This window comes from Mercenaria mercenaria, chromosome 18, assembly GCF_021730395.1.
Source record: "Mercenaria mercenaria strain notata chromosome 18, MADL_Memer_1, whole genome shotgun sequence".
NCBI classification, from domain to species: Eukaryota; Metazoa; Mollusca; class Bivalvia; order Venerida; family Veneridae; genus Mercenaria; species Mercenaria mercenaria.
Genome location: NC_069378.1, coordinates 14,764,380 through 14,783,105, shown reverse-complemented (window position 1 = coordinate 14,783,105; position 18,726 = coordinate 14,764,380). Strand labels below are relative to the sequence as shown.

Below are 18,726 nucleotides of genomic sequence, written 5' to 3'. Positions count from 1 at the left end.
GTGGCAAAAACAGCAAGTACTTCTGTACACGCTATCTTAAAAATTCTTTCGCAAAAGTAAAGTACTTCAAATTCTGATGCACGCCATACTTTTCAATTTGATTTTATGCCACCAACAAAGCAGCAGTCAACATTAAAAACTTAACTTTCCCATGGGAAATGCTATTTTCCCATAGGAATGCGGTCTTTTCCCATGGGAAATCCACTTTCCCATGGGAAAATAACTTTCCCATGGAAGAACATGTGATAAATTTTCCCATGGAAAGTGGATTTCCCATGGAAATATATTTTTTTTCTTAAAATGATAAATCATTATCTTTTAAACTAATTCTACACCAGGCACATCATAACATGACTTTGGAAAAAGTTATTTGTCATTTTATTATTTTACAGATTTCCCATTGGAAACCGTTCCCATATTTCGGCCATGGGAGGACGTTCCTATGGGAATCATTTCCTATGGGAAATATTTCCAATGGGAAGACTTTTAGATTATTCCCATGGGAAATATTTCCTATGGGATATATTTCCCATGGGAAATATTTCCGACGGGAATGAATTCCGTTGGGAATATTTAATATAAAATAAGTCATGTGTATAATTTTCTACAGAAAAGTACTTTATAAGAAACTGAATATTCTAAACTGAATAATACCTTTTTAGATATGAAAGTCTTCGATACTCTCGTTTAAATTGGCATCAAATGGGAAATAGAGTATGTCAAATGGGAAATAGAGTATGGTCATGTGTCTTCTACAGGCGATATTTCTTTTCACATTTACTTACTGCAAAATTACATCTAAACCACACTGCTGTGATCTGGAGTTACTACTCGTACTAGCCATAATAATGCTGGACACGTTTGGGTCTATCTTTGCGGCCAGTGTAAATCATGATCAACTTGCATATCCGTGCAGTCTGATCATGATCTGCACTGTTCGCCATTCAGTCGGTATCCTTTTGTAAGCACCCCCTTTAACAGTTAATTGTACTGTCCAAAGTGAAAGATGGACAAGTTCGTTGTAGAAATTCATCGGGGTAAGTGCTAAAATAGAGTTTAATATTCTCTCTCTTCCTTATACGTTCTAATGCCAAAAATCTCCAAAGCGAATGAAACAAACACTAGCTTTAATTTAAATCCCAAAGTCATACTCGTATTCATTATGCATATTTCCTATAACCCCTTTTTGTGTTTAGCATACAATAAAAATACTGTAAAACTACAAAACAAAACAAAAAAAAAACTGACATAGGCTCTATTGAGTATCATCCTTCATCAAACTCCTGTTCAAATTATTTTGATCGTAGTAGTGGCCGAGTCTGCACTGTGACACGGTCGTGCAACAGTCACGATTAAAACAAATCCACATTAATGCTGGTTTGCTGTCATTATCACATATCAAAATATAAGTATCTTTATTATATACCTAAATAAATTCTGTAAAAAATCAGCTTGTATTTTACAATTAAATATGAACACACAGACAAAAATTCCGTATTGTACCTTTTGAATTCCGTATTGTAACTTCCGTATTGTATGCTGCCGGACTATTTTCATTAATATGCATGACACGACACATTTCTATAAATAGCGCACATAAAAACTTCACTAAGTTCCAATTAATATCGAGAAACATTGAAGATTTCGTTCAAGAACAAAACAAGAATCAAAATGGTAAAGGTATATAATAAAAGGGTCATTATAACAGTAGCTGGATCTGGGACTTTGTATTCGGCTCTCGTGGATTTTGCAAGGTCGGATCACACTCGGCGCTTGCGCGCCTCGTGAGATCCGATCTAGCAAAATCCACTCGAGCCGAATACTGCATCCCAGATCCAGCTACAGTTATAATAACCCTATTATATTTATACGCAGATGGTGTACTGAATTAAATCTAAAAAGAAATTGCTAATTTAAAATCTTCGGAGCACTTGCACTTTAGCGGTCCCTATAATAATAGTAGTTTAATAATGTCTTAAATATCAAAAGTTAAAAGGTGTAACTTTATTGTGAGATGAATATATTTGGGGGCTGCAGTCCCCACACCCCCGCTTTACCCTACACCCCAACTTGCTGCGCATGCGCATTGTAAACTTCCGGGGACCGCTAAAGTGCATTCTACCCAAATCTTCTATTAAATATGTGTTGCTATTATAATCCGAAACATACTTATTTCGTTCGCAAAAGTACTACGTTTGTAGTGTGCGGCCAGTTTTTTTATCTCTAAATAACACGGAGTACTTTTTTTCGGAGATTACATACTATTATAACTTGTATCGAAAAAAAATCTAATTTTAAATATTTACGCCCAATAAAGAATCAATGTATTCCTAATATCGAGGCTTCACAATCAGTCTTGAGTTCTTACATATTTATAAGAAATGAAGTTCAGCAAATTCGGCCGAGTTTTGGTAGCGACAAAATACGTTGCAAGGGTACATATGATTAGTTAAGGACCATGGGTTGAAACGTTTTTGGTAGGGTTTTTTTTTACATCAGGGACTGTGCTCATTTTACATAATGCACAAAAGAGAGAGATAAAAGGAGGGAATGTCTTCTATAAAAATGGTGGGGGATGGGGTTTGGAGTTCCCCTGCCGAGATATAGTTTTCGTATAAAAACAACCAAAATGTAGATTCCTGGGCGTTTGAAAAGGGCCTCATACGACGCTTCCTATGCAATAACATTGTATTATTTTGTTGTTTTAATGTGCTATTGTTGTCGGAGGGATAACCCACCGAGAGTTTTAAAGCACGAAAATGTTGAATTCTGTAAAACGAAGTATAACTGTAAGAATGACACATGGGTCCTCCACCTAGTTTTTTTTAAAACATCCTACATAAACATAAATGGTGAATTCTGTGCGTGTTTTAGGGATCTTAGATAAATATTTCTTACACACCGGACTGGCGTTTCCGGTGATTTCACCCATGCCGGCAACGATGTAACTCATTGCAGAGTTGGAGCGGTCTTCTGCGCATGCCCGAAAGTGAATATCAATTTGTAGCGCACGTTAAAAATATGCATATTTTTGCATGTCCGCACGCATTTAGTGTAAAATATGCATAAAATACTGACTAAAGGTTAGGGTTAGTATCAGCATGGTTACAAAATATATACATTTAAGATATTTTTCGTTCAAAATTAGTTAATCCGGTATGAACCGGAGTCTGTAATTTATACCGGCGCTTGTTGCGAGAACTTGTGGGTCGACCCTTTTGCCTATTATATGTACAATTGACGTAGTTATCTGTTTATATATGTATATATTGGCAATAAAATATGTTTAAACTAAACTATACCGGCGCTCCAAGTCTGCATTGAGTCACAATCTGCCGGCAAAACCTATCTGGCACCCCCATGCCAGATGAGTCTCGTGCTGTTAATGACAACCTAAAATACGAAAAAAGCAGGTACCTTGATAGTTTCTCTCCATTCGTTATAGTATATTTCTTGATTCAAAATACGTTGGTTTAACATAACGTTACGCAACAAACGATAAAACTAAACTGGAACTTTGTTACTATAGTATTCTGCGTAACGCAAAACATCATGACGTAACTTCTGCTTACGGACGTTGATTTCCCGCGCTTTGTGTTCATTCTCTACTATAAGAAATAGTGCTGCGTAGGCCTAAGTATTTCTACATGTTATTTGTAAAATACGGTATGCAAGGAAAATAATGTGCCAGAATAAAATGCTAGAATGTATACGATATGCAAGCCTCATTACCGCCCAATGCGCAGGTGCCTTCTATCCGATTCGTAAACACATGACTGATATTATTATTCCGACACAAAAAGATTTTTTTCTCTTTAAAGGCGATGGGTTTCGACAGTCCACCACAAATATCTTTGAAACACAATGTATAAGAATGGTAGAATGTGGACGGGGGCTTACTCGAATAATTTCCCAAAAACTGAATTCTCCGACGTTAGATTTAGATTTTTATTTTGGTGTATACATGCTAGTGGTGTTCTGGGGTGCTCCCCGGAAAACGCATGGAAATGGTGGGTTCTGTGTGTTAAGATGGGTTAGAAATATATCATTTACTCTGAACTGAAGCTTCCTCTGCAAAAAGGTATACAATGTCATGTATCATATTTTTTATCTACAAATATAAATGCGAATGATTTTCTATAAATATTTATCGCGGAATTTGTCGTATACAAATGAAGAAAAAACCAAATTCACCTAACTTGGTAATAATATTTATGGGCATAATATCCCGCGCAAGTTAAATGACCGGCAGCAAAAAGCACTTACCTTTAGCTTTTTGATAGATTTAATGTGTGTTTGTGATTCTTCCTGCATTACGGGCGTATTTTGTGACAGTTTCGCATTCTTGTTTGAGTCTGTGAAAATTGACAAGCCTGTTTCACTAAGTAAATTATGGTGAACAGTTGTGCCAAGTTCCTTCAGTATTTCTCGTTGTATGTCAAAGTTAGATTTGCTTTGACCTCTCTCACGTGTGTTCCAATGGCCCTTTCGGACTGAATTAGGGTCGTTATATTTTCAAGGTCAAAAGGCCAAGGTCGGATGAGCGACTAAGTTCCATCATGACTCTTTTTGAAATAATATTGTCCATTCGTCACAAAATGTTCTTTTTGTAAATCATGAGATTATTATTAATATCGTTTTGCGTTGGATGTTTATATATCCATCGTATTTTGGTACTATATTTTTGTAAAGTACCAAACTGCGTTGAGTGAAACGCATTTTGGTAGTGATAACCAAAACTCGGCCGAATTTCGGTAGCGACTACCAAAATGCGTTGCTACCATTTTGAGGTGCAACAAAGCACTGTAGCAAGTCTAGAGACCATCGGTTAGATGATATGAGATGAAATTCCCCGAGACCGTAACGTCCGTATATAGTTATTCTTCTTTGTTGTCTGCATATACCGAGGCATTTTTTTCGATGTTTTTCGGTTTAGGTTTATGTACAGTCCGGAGACTGGTTGTCTGCAAGAACAACACAGCACCATGAATCAGTCACAGATATTCCTAAATCGTGCCAACATGTTTTCGTAATGAAAACTGTATATATGCAACGGAAAAAAGCAAACACCTTTTTAAAAAAAAGTAAGGAAGTGTAAAGGATGTCAAGTTTCTGCGCCGAGTGCAAACAATACTAAAAATCCTAATGCCAGTGCGGGAACGCGGTGAATGACGTCACCGTCACACCAGCTGCCCGTAAATTTTGCAAAGTATGTTATTTGCTGTAACAGGTATGGTGACAATAAATGTTAACTGTTTCGAGCGATGTTTCACTTTCTTATGAGTGGCGAATATATAAAAGATAAATTCCCATTCTAGGCGGTGTCTTAATTCATATAAAGGGATGAAAATCCCGAGACGGTAACGTCCGTATATAGTTATTCATCTTTGTTGTCTGCATATAATACTGAGGCAATTTTTAGATGTTTTTTCCGGTTCCGGTTTATGTACAGTCCGCAGACTGGTTATCTGCATGAGAAACAGGGCACCCCGGATCAGTTACATAAATTCATAAAACGTGCCAACAAGATTCTTTTGGCTGCGACTAAAAACAAATCTGGTGCGCCTGTGATATATTACAGACTCCGGTATCAGATCTAAACCGGATTCAAGCGATTTAAACAAAACATATCTTAGATATTATATTTTGTAACCATAGTGATAGCAATTCTAACCTTTAGTTAGTATGTTGTGCGTATTATATTCTAAATGGGTGCGGACATGCAAAGAATTGCGCAATTTTGCCGCGCTCCAATTGGAGGTATGTGTACCGTAAGGGTTGACACAGCATGTATGGCTTATGAATTTCATGGGTTTGAGCCCATATTCGCCAGTCCTTTTAAATAAAGATAGGACAGAAAACTCACGTAGACCCTGTACTTATGAAGACATCGCTATGACACTATGATCATACGCTGGCACAACTCTATCTATATCTTTTTACTGATCGAACTGACAATTATCTTCGCGGGGGATCGAAGTCGTGTCCCCTAAATGAAAGTCCAGCGTGTTAAAGACTAGACCACAGATCCAATGTTTATCAGTCCGATGTAACGGTAATTTCTTTAGTCATCTTGTATGTAGCAAACGTTTGTTTGGCAGTGGTGCTGGGTAATCGCGTGCCTAGTCCCTCGTTCTGCGGGCCTGTAATATTCGCATATATTTGTGACAGCGAAGTTTCCTGTGGAGTTCCGCAGGAAACATACCTGAAAAGAGCTCTGGACATACAGATGGGCGGACATAGCGATGCTCCCTGATTCCTTTCAATAAAATCATTCATACCGTATTACCTAGGCATAATTTCACATAGCGCATCATCATCCATAAGTAAGCTCTATACGTGACGATCATGCCTTTTCGACGCATAGAGCTTATCTCACATGTAAGCTCTATGCGTCACAGTTTGACGCATAGAGCTCACATTTATTATATATATAATAAGCTCGATGCGCTGTAAGCTCACTGCGGTTCCCTTCCTGACTTACACATAAGACACAAAGATAAAGACTGCCACTGTCCGTGAACTACGTCTATACTCAACTTATCTATGTTTTACAAACTTTAAAACCATTATATAATTTAATACTATCTATTTGTAAGACATCGTAGAATTTCTTGCGTTGTTGTTAATTGAATTTTAGTTTCTAGATTTTGAAGATTGAAATAATTATATTATGCCAATGAATGTGGTTTTTGATGGAACTTCACTTATATCTTTGGACATTTTTTGAGTTGAATCAGATATGAGTTGCACTAAATTGATATTCTTAAACGTGTATGACATCGTGTAAAACGCTAATAATATTTGACATTATTAACTCTCACAATATTTTAAAATAATGATTTGAACTGAATGAATTATTCTGTGCAAGATGTTCAAAATGAACGCTGAAGTTTAATGTGAAAATAGCATTAGCTTTGCAATATGATTTGCACAAATTACCTATCTATGACAGTTACAGACACTAATTGGCTGTACTTCCTACTTAAAGCGACCTCCCTCTGCCTATTAATATCAACTGCGTAAGTCCATAGAGGCAGTATATTGTATTCTCATGTAAATAAGAGCTTAAGTGATTCTATAGAGAATTTTTTTCTTTGAATCGAGAATTCCAGCATTTCCCATGTGACCCGTTCACAAATTATGAGACCGGAATGTAACCTAAATACAGACATTGGAATTGATTATCTAAGCAGTACATTACGTGTGTACTTCCTGCTGTTGAAGGATACATAGTATTTAAATAATACGATTGTTTTGTTTTATTTACTACTTCCAAAGTACCTTTTAATTTTGATGTTTGAAAAAAACTTTACAAACGAAAATTGGTGATCACTTTCCATCCGTTTAGTATGAATATAGATTGTTTTTTATTATAGTTAGTACAAGTTACGCAGCATTGTAAATGTAATAATGTTACCATAGAAAATACATTTGTTTTCTTTACAGATTGGCGACTCTATGTGCGTTAGATGTACATTGCATAAAATGTGCATAAGCATCGCACGAGTTGTCTCCTACACTCATGTCATTATCATTTACAATATACGCCTTGTATTTTGACTTGACAATATTAAGGATGATTCGGCGTTCCCTTACACGCTCCCTGGTCTCAAGTGCTTCTGACTTTCTCTCATATTGTAACCGTTTTCTCCTGTAATTATGAAAAAGAGACATTCTCTGAAGTATGTATTTGCTAAACAGGCAGTGATCTTACAATTTACATTTTAGCAAGTCACATTAACGGGTCTAGAATCAAAACCAAAATGGATAACACGGAAGCGTCTGTATGACATGTCTGTGAAATAGCATATGAAGATTAACACGTATTTCTTTATCAGTGTAAAACATGATATTTTCGCGGAAGTAATTTATGCATATAAAATGATCAGTTTGCGCTACTCATAAAATCGGTAAAAATATACGGGTATAGAAAATCATTCAATTTTCAGTAACAGTTGAATAACAAAGAAAAACCATATAGAATTTAATAAAAAAGACAATATTTCTTTTAATTTTACAATTATTCTTAAAATAAACTACACATGGAAGGTCAATATAGAACGAATGATTATAGGACACCATCGAGGGAGATAAAACACCAACATAAAACCTCTTTGTTTGCTAGTTTGTTTTGGGTTTAACGACGTTCTTCAATATGTAACAGCGGGCAGTTCACCTTACCAGTGTTCCTGGATTCTTTACCAGTACAAACCTGTTCTCCGCAAGTAACTGCAAACTTCTCCACACGAATCAGATGTGGAGGGCAAATGATTTCAGACACTATGTATTCTATGAAATCGTCACGGAGAACATACGCCTCTCCCGGGGATCGAACTCACGACCACGCGATCCGTAGATCTGTGCTCTTCCTACTTAGCTAAGCGGGCAGGCTGGTTTCTGAAGAAGTGATGTTTCAGTGTACACTGTTTAATGCTATATAGTCGCCATATGACCTATAATTGTGTCGGTGCGACGTTAAACCCAACAAAAAATAAAAAATAGAAATAAAGCTATAAAACAATATAATGAAAAACAAAATAGCGTCTGGTGAGTTACGTAATAAGTACCTGAACGAAATAAAAGTACACTGTTTGATTAACTGACACATGTGCAATATATATACAAGCCTCTGATCTTGTACGTAACGAATCCTTACCTATGATAACACCAGAAGTTAATGGCCAGTAGAATTAGACACACAACTGTAATGATGACATATGGTAACCATAACAACGACTGTTTCGCTTCCTTGTACTTGTTTGTAGTTGTCAGATTAAAAGATGGCGTCATTTATGGTTTCTCCACATTGTCTGTAATGGAAATAAATGATAAAATGTTTACATATACAGTCGAACTAGCTTTATACGACCTCTTCGGGACATGGGAAATATGTCCGTTTCAAATGAAATTGTGTTTAGTGTTCAGCTTAATACGAAGAAAAAAAAACACGGCTTTAACTAAATCATATTTTTATGATTATTATTTATTCAAACAATATATTGATAAGCAAAATAATAACATATTAATGTTCATTTATACTAATACATATAAAGCAAATGTATGCATTCACACACTGAGCTAGAATGCCTACACGAAATCAAATCTAAAAATCTCGATTCATTTACTAAACTGATTAATAATATTGCCTGTGTCTAAAACATGTTAGTTCCAAAGCATATTGTTAAAACTACAATGACATCAAAATATGTTTTTCAGAAATATTCGTTTAAACAATAAAATAATGAGCTATTATTAAAGTTGATATTTCATTTGTATGAACTTATGTTAACTCCTTCAATTTCACTTTAAGTAATTGCTCCATGGCAAACACAATATATTAGCCAATCTTCATACTTTACGAAAAGTACAATTTCTTTCTGTAATAACAAATAGATTTCTACCCTTTCTTACTTGGAAAATGTAAGGAATGATAATACTGTCTGAATTACGAATGAATAATGAAGCTGGAGTCATGGAATTTTAAGCATGACCAGTTTATGTCCTTCCAAAACGACAAACTTAAATGTGTGTCTTATGTTTATAGAAAAGAAAACGTTCAAGATGACAAAGCTAAGACTTTGGACAGGGTTTAACAATCATAGTGCATCAACTTTGTTACAGACTGATACTTCTATTTGAATTTTGACTTCGACTGTGAATTCAAGTAAGCAAAATTTGTAACTTTATAAAACATGTTTTAAATGTTTTAAAGTATATATTTGAAACTATATTTTCAAATTGAAGTTTATCATTATTCTTTATTGTACTTAACATTCATACATTAGCATGCAAAGCCTACATTATATAATTATTCTCTCGTATTTCAAACTGGCAAGGAATTACTTGAAAAGGTTCATTCTTGCTGACAATGCCAATTACCTGATTCACATTTAAATTTCTATATCAAACATTATTTATCCATTGTCCAGTCAAGTTAACTTCTAAACACCAAAGAGAAGATTTAAGCATTCAGTATTTCTCATAAAACGTATCCATTTTGCCTAAACATTATAGCGTTAATATGATTCCAAGATCCATTTGCCACAACGGTTTATTGCAGATGTAAGCATCATATTACAGTCTCGTATATCTTTAACCCGCTATAGTGATGGAAATTCATACGCGTATATCCCAGGAAAACAATTAAGTCGCCTTAAGAAGCATTATAAAACTATGGGAAAATACCTTGATTTGTCCTATTGGGCTCCACATATGTTAAGATATATGCCAAAATCCGATATTGGTAAATGTAAGAGAGCTTGTTAAACTTAGTCCGCTTTTACACTTATTTTACATCAGATTTGCTTTTGTTTTCTTTTCAAGTTTTCTTTTTAAAACAACCCGTCACACCAACGACAAGTAAGTAGCTGAGTTAAATGCAAAACTGCGATGCCTATAAACTACAGTAATCGTTGATTATATTTGCATCGTTTTTAAATCGAACGTAAACAGTACTTCAAAACCTACTATGAGTGTTCAATAAATACCCGGAAAATTGATCTTATTTCTTATAATATAAAATTTTGAATTAAAAAAGTTAAGAAAAAGACGAATGCTATGCTTGATAAGATTGAAGGGACAATGCCCTGACGAATACAGCCTTTTTAAGGTGGTACAGTTTGTTAAAAAAATCGCCGCGAAGCATTGGTGTAGAAAAATATTTAAATGGCAAGAAAGATTGGACTACAGTGACTTGTATTTATTAATGCTGTTGCATGATGGCATTGAGTCGCTTTATTGGTAGTGCCGTTGCCTAAGTGTTGTTCCATTTCTGAAAACTTGGGGCCTCCGTGGCCAAGTGGTTAGGGTCGCTGACTTTAAATCACTTGCCCCTAACCGATGTGGGTTCGAGCCTCACACGGGGCGTTAAATTCTTCATGTGAGAAAGCCATCCAGCAGGCATACGGAAGGTCGGTGGTTCTACCCATGTGCCCGCTCGTGATGATCTAATGCAAGGAGGGGCACCTGGGGTCTTCCTCCACCATCAAAGCTGGAAAGTCGCCATATGACATATAATTGTGTCGGTGCGACGTTAAACCCAACAACGGAAATTGTGTTTGATACGCTTTGTTTGAAGCGGAAGTATATTGTTACTTCTCAATAATCTCAGTTTACCTTTGATACATTTCCCAATTTCCCAATCTAAGCATTAAACTGAAACCGTTCTTCCTCATGTTTGCGACAGTAGATTCTTACTGTTTTAAAATTTTCGCCTTATAATTGCCATTCCCCACTATTACCATAACATATTTGCCGTGCTTTGTCGTTACAGGTCGTCAAAATCCACCAACAACTACTTCCTCGACGCGTATTGATTATAGGAGACGTCCGTCTGGCTTAAATTTAAATGAGAGGCTTGTCTGAGAACAATGCACTGAAAGAAAACGAAATATCGTTTTGTGCTTGTTAAGTGCAGGATATAATTATGAAGCATCAACTTTAACTAAATTGTCTGTCATTTAGCCGAAAATAGGCAAAGAAAAAATATTGAAAACTACACATTTTGTAAAAGGGTCAATCACACTCAGCAATATCCTATTTACAAGCAAGGCGAGTATCTCATATTGCCGCGTCAATCACTTGTTAAGTTGAGCAACATCGGGAGTCGATGTTGACGAAGATGAATGTTTCTGATTCGGAAATTGTTATCGGCATCTCTGTTAAGTAGATTGGACCTACCTTTTTCATTTGTTTGATAAAAGTACTCTAATATTCTTATTTCAGTACATATTTTACTGAACAATGAAAAGGTGGTAGATAAGAACTTAACGAGTGTATCTACTTTAAAGAATTCAGAAAAGAAATAATATTTACTTACTATGATTGTCTAACAGTTTTCAGAGAATTTATTTTACTTTAGTGTTATCAAAACATCGCCGCGAAGTTCCTTATTGTATTTTTTCTGAGCTAGGAGACTTTTGATCACATAAAAAGGAGCGCAATGATGAAGACTTTTTCGTTTTGTCCTCTTGTGTAGGCTTTGTGTGTATGCGCGTGTATGTGTGTGTATTCCTTTGATCGTTTTGTCCTCGTGTGTTGGCTTTGTGTGTGTGCACGTGTATGTGTATGTGTGTGTGTTTGTGGTGTGCACGTCTGCGTGCTGTAGGTTTCGTTTTGGGGAGGCTGCGATTTTGGTAAGTGGCATTCCCTGTTTGATATTTCTCTTTGTTTTTAGTGCTATTTACAATTAATATTGTATGTCTGAAAGATGTATTTGCTTGTAGACGTTCTAAAGAAAGTTGTGTCGCTACAATCGTTTTAGCAAATATTGTTAAATTAATACTTGTTCTGTGTAAAATTATACATATGCATTACGTATCAACTTAAACTTTAAAGAAATGATTGACGTCACATTTCGGTACACTGTGTATATAGAGCATATATTCGGCAAACATAATTAATTGACTAAGTTTTATAAATTAACTGTTTTGACTGTACGGAAAACTATTTTCGGCAGAGGGTTGTAGAAACGTTGTAAATATGTGTAAAATAGATTCAAAGTCTGTCAAAGTTTCAATCGTAAGGGTAATTAATTAACGGTCTTAAGCTTGCAATTAGTTTTACTTGAGGTCATCAAAAACAAACAATTGACTTGCCTCGATGCCACATTAACAGATACTTTTTTGTGTATCACTGTTGTGAAAAATATTTCATATTATTTATTTCATTTCGTAACGACAATTTTAACGCATGGATAAAGTGTACAATTGATCTTGAAATATTGCGGGTGTATATTTATAAGTTAATGCCTCTGTATTCACGTAAAAAATACTTACAAAATTAAAAATAAATCTTTTGCTTTAGTCATAAGTTTATCAAACCAAACACTAAAATAAATCAAATGTTTCTCACATATTAAAACTGATACTTCTGTATTGTATCTGAAGTACGGCTTATTATTTTGTATCCACTTAATGTGACAACATTTCTGAAATATTACATTGCGTGACAAGGATCTTTCAACGAATTCTTCTTGATTATGATTAATTATGTTTTATTTTTGATTACCAAACAGTCCAGAAATTTCATAATTTACCTATATATCTGCTTCATATCTTCAAGCCAATCAGTGATTGACCAGACTAGTGACAAGCCACCCATTGCAAAATATATATGATTAATTTATAAAAACAATTACTAGAAATCATCCAAGTTAATCATACATGAAAAATATTTTCTCATGCATACATACATACCTGTAAAACCAGCTACCATTCTGACAGACAATGTTCGCTCTTTACATAACATGAAACATTAAAGCCAAAAGTAGCTTTTATACGATTTTCAGATTCTCGCGATTCTCAGATTGAAGGGCTTCGGGGAAAGAAGATTTCTAAGACCAATGTTTGTCTAATATTATTGCAAAATAAAGCTTCAGAGAGCACTTCAGTATATATTCATCCAAGAAACAGTATTACAACATCAGGAACATGCCGACAGTAATTCATTAGGGAATGTATCAGGGACAAACTAAATTCCTCTTGAGTAGCATTATAGACTTCTTAGAAAATACGGACAACTTGTCCCGCTAGACACCCCGAACGTTAAGATTCATGACAAAGTCTATCGATTTCAAAAATTCCTCTTGGCAAACTCACTCTACGTTTATCTGATTTTAAATTATACTTGTTTGTCTTCGGAACTGCCACGTTCTTTCTCTTTAAAATGACTGGTCCAAATATAGATAGAAATGCATGTTCGTAGCCGTGCAAAATGTCTATAGAGAATAGCCTACTTATCTTAAATTTTAATATGGTTTGAAATGGATTAGAAAACATCTATTATCTAAACATTACCAAAAATACATTATCAATATCTGTATGTTTATTATTTGGACTATTTATCCAGGGAAATGTGATAGCATTGAGGAACTTCACAAAATGTTTTCTAATTAGCTCAGCTAAAAATAAAGAGACATTTTCCGTCACGTGTCATGACGGTGGTACTGAATAACACAAACTTTTGCTTGCATAGTAACATCAAATATATAAGTAACATATAGTCTATACAACTTCAGATTGTAGACTACGGATATACTCCTGAAAAAGATATTTCTTTACAAATCACGTGGCTACTTTCGACTACCAGAAAGGCACTTCAAATCTTCTAAACATCTCTCTCTCTCTCTCCTTCTATCTATCTATCTATCTATCTATCTATCTATCAAACAAGGTCTAAACATTGGGGGTCTATAGTTTGTTATGAGTCTAAGGTATTTTTCTTTGCTACTTTCATGCGTATATGTTATATCACTATAGATAATACGAGAAAATGTGAAAACGTGACCAGAATAATTTGTGCTGAATAATTTACTTCATTACGCCTGCAAGATTACGAACGGTTGTGATTGTAAAGTGTTACAAAGTCGATGTTTCATTTAAACATGCAGGGATTACAAAAGAAAAATATCGTTTCTACACTGATTCAAAGGATTTCATTTTTCCTTTTCCACAATTTTGCCCTGTGTATCCCTTTAAATGTCCCTTTGTTTTTGTTTCTACAAACACGCACAAGAGACATCCTTGACATTACACAACGCGTAAAGCTTAAGCTAAGCCGTCAGAGCATTGTATTATAAAAGTAAATTTCCTTAATCATAAATTAAAATACATACTTCAGTATCGATAATGATAAAATCAACAAATAGCAAAATATCATTTTAAAAGTAGTTTTATATTTAACATAGTTTTGAAAATAGTAAAAATCTTCAATATTAAATATAAGTAGTTAGTTTGGGATTTTTACTGACAAAAAGTCAAAGAACAAATTAGCAAGCTGAGCTGCTCTGTAAATATTCAATAAAAGTTTTTTATTTCAATGACGGCCACAAATGCAATCATTTAAATGATCTCTTCTATTGGTATATACATGTAACAGCTTTAGTATTGTTTTAAAACGTCCTTAAATATTAACATATCTATTGTCTGAAAACCTAAGATATAATTACCTTCTATTTTGCACACAACATCAACTATCAAACACGCACTAATCATTTCCTTTCCATCTTGCCTACACACAATAAATCAGATTAATAAATAACGTAAATATGATAACAATATCTCAGCGTTATTACGGAAACATTTTGCAGAATTATTATTATTATATATATCAATGTAAACAACAGATAGAAGTCCAGTAAATATTTACCCGGGAAACTGTGTTACAATGTCAGCATTGAAACAATGGTAACCCATTAGCACAAGTCTCAAGGAAACAATAGCTTGTCCCTCTAGACTTCATCAGAAAATCCAATATCGGTAAATGACATTTCTTCAAAGAATCACTCGTTCAGTCGCCAAAAAATTAAGCTTTTAACATTGCCGTTTAGAGGAAGAAGTGGGTTCACCAACTTTATTCCGCTTCCTCAGTTTTTAATTCTATTTTAGCAACAGGTTTATCGGCTTCGAAAAATGCTAATATCCTTAATTTTCAAACAGCTTTTCTCACAAAAGAAAAAGTTGAAAGTACGTAGCTATGTAACAAACACGGCGTATGTTCTATATCTTTAAAACAGCAAAACCCTTAAATGTCTTTAGAAATGTTTCTTAAATCAACGTACAACATGTTTGGTCACGCTCATCTATTTTCAGACATAGTGCTGCTATGTTGTCTAGTCTCTTATGATTCTGGAATTCATTCGTTCTATTTGTATTTTAGAATGCCACTCAAGCACGTGGTAAGGGGCGTTTGGACGTGAAACATTATGCACATTTACCTCTCACGAACTTTATCAAGCCGAGTCTTCTTTTAGCTTGTTAATTGCTTTCTGTGCCTCCAAAGAATTATCTTATACATTTTGTTATCATTTATCCGCGCAAATATTGCAGAAGTTCTTCTATAAAACTAGAATGTTTTGTTCAGTTTTCAAATAACTAAATGGGTACAGATATTAGAAAGATTCAACACCTCTCTATGTAACTTACATTTCTATATTTTATCATTTACGCTACTTGCTGAGAGAAATAATGCAATAGTACATATGAATTCTTGAACATCAAAGTTCTAACGTTATTACTCGTATCTTCTAATGGCTCTGAAATTAGTAAGGAACAAAACGTTTATGCAAAGAGTTTTCAGTAGTTGAAATCAAGTGCCAACGGCCACGCTTTGATGGATAATTATCTTTACCAACTCCCATTGTGTTCTCTTTACCTGAAATGGCGATGTGTATGTTTTGACATCTGTTTAGTTATTTTTCTAACCAGTTGCATATTTGGAGCGTACTTTAATTAAAAAAAGAGTATCTCCAGATAATTTCAAAATCATAACACTTGGTTGTTGTTGTTTTTTTTTTTGCTTCGTGCATGTAAGACACTGCCACAAAAGTGTAGTCAAAATTGAATACAAGAACAACCTAAGTGTTCAAAGAAATTAGATGATATTTCAACTACTGACAACAAGACAGTCACTCGTAATGACGCAGTAAACAGAATCTGCTTCTGTTGATCTAACCCCACAATTTAACGTTTGCGCAGACTTTTATTTTTTTATATATTTTTTGTTTTTAGTCTCCCCGTATTTGGATTCAGCGTTGTTATATTTTCTGGTCCTTTGAGTTCATGGTGTCCATCCAACAGATGTATAATAGTGTTCCGCTTAAGCCGGTGCTAGGGAGCGTTAGAGGTGTTGCACATTTCATTACCTCTCATGAACAGACTCAATCAAACCGAGTCTGCTATTATTGTTCTTGGTTGCATTCTATGCTTCCAAAGGATCTTGAGAAATTGCCATGATGCCTAACTGTAAAATCTATTTCAGTCGAATACCAGAATGTTTATAATCTTGCTCTTTGAATTGGACACCTTTTGTATAAAAAAATATATGATTTCTCTGTCGTCTATTACTGTTAAAACTTAAATGATAATGCTTTTTTTTTTATTTTTTAATTAATTACTCCATTTTCAAACATGCAGGGCTTTGTTCTTTGACATAAAATATTGATCGAATTGGGTTAATTTATTCACGATCCTTTCAAATAGTTCCGCTTTATACGAACAACATCTAAAGAATTGTATATAAACTTGCAGCCATGTTTTTTCTTGCATGAATATCCTTGTTTGTATCAATGCTGACATATTTAATGAATGCTGTGGACTGGTAAGAATTCATCACGATTCTTGGCTGTTCTGTGTTGTTTTATTTTTGTTTTGTTCTTTGTTTTCGCAGATTTGTTTTTACATTGTCATGAAAGAAATTTTATGTTGGGCCTTTCTCCAGATACACAGGCAGACGTCATTACTGCATTTGATAATACATAAAGCTATCTAGATGATATTCTTAATATGGATAATCCGTGCTCAATTGATGAATACTATTTATCCCCGGGATCTCCAATTAAATAAAACTAAACTTATAAACTCGGATACAACTGCTTCATTTCTAGATTTGCATCTCTCTATTTACAACAATTTCATACATACCAAAATTTATGACAATAATGTTGATTTTAATTTCCCCCATTTAGATGGGGCTGTATCCCATGCAACATCTTGAGGTATATATATTTCTCAATTAATTCCGTTTGCAAGAGCGTGTAGTCATGTTGAGGAGTTCAATGAACATAATCAATATATTACAAACAAACGCTTCAGATCTTCAATACGGCTACCGTTATTATAAATTACGTAAATTCTTTGCTATACTTTACAATTGTAATTCAGATTTGGTTTTAAAGTACAATAGCAATTTAAAGACACTTCTGCGAGAATGTATATCAAAACCCGTTTTTTAAGGGGATGTGGTTTACAAACTTCGTAAGATTTGGGTCTGGGCAATTGTTCTGTCCTGTGATTTTGGAACATGGGGGTAAGTGTGAAGTTAGGTGCACCATAAAACGGTTTAAGCTCCCCAGTGGTGATTTTGCCTCTAACCGTTCCAAGGCGGTGCCCCACTATGTTCCTTTATTTGTTCGATTTGTCCTTGTGTGTTTGCTTTGTTTGAGCGTGTGCATGGTCGTGTGCACGGCCTGAGTGCTGCGTTAACGTTCTGGGAGGCTGCATTTTTTGAATGTGGCTTTCCCTGTTGGATATTTATCCTTTTTTTTAGTTTAGTTTTGATTTTTATTTGTTTGTTGTTTGTATAATTTTATTTGTTTCATGCAAGTTCACTTGAAACTCAGAACGTCTAGTGACAGCACTCGCTTCTTTGCATCGGAAAGATATATTTAAAGATTGTATGCTGTTTTAAAAATGCATGTACTATAAATAAATTAGCGCATTAGAGAAACCTCACAATATGACTTCTTTCAGAACTATGATCATAGTAGACTTATAGTTATGCGGTGTATGAACATCAGTCGTTCAATCACAGAATGTTTCATTTAAACGGACGTGAATGATCACGACTATTTTTAGCACATTACTTCTGCAATTTTATATTCTATTTTAAACATATTTGCTATTTAACAAGACAGCGATGAATCTTGCAGTGGTCAAAATCAATAACCAAATACTCTACAAGTTTTACAAGCTCGTATTTGTTGGCAGAAATAATAGAGAATATGTATACTTGAAAAGTATCTTTAGGCCAACTATTAGGCGGCATTATATTGATAGCAAGATTCGCCTTTTTATCTACTTGTATTAGACAATTTGGAGGACCGTTTTAGTAAAGCTGAGTCAAGAAAAATTCTAGAAAACTTGAGACATGTTATCAAAGACTTCAATGGTATTTCGGCATAAATTGTTAAATATTAATGTCATCTTTATCGTACAAAGACAACTA

At 34.6% G+C, this 18,726-nt stretch overlaps 1 long non-coding RNA gene across 1 annotated transcript; it reads right to left on the bottom strand.

Moving 5' to 3' along the window:
* Positions 1-7,419: 7,419 nt before the first annotated feature.
* LOC123538608 (uncharacterized) lies at positions 7,420-10,091 on the bottom strand. The gene is made up of 3 exons (XR_006683757.2): positions 9,883-10,091; positions 8,660-8,813; positions 7,420-7,654 (listed from the first exon to the last, which is right to left on the bottom strand). It is a non-coding gene; the product is annotated as an uncharacterized LOC123538608 (long non-coding RNA).
* Positions 10,092-18,726: the final 8,635 nt, after the last annotated feature.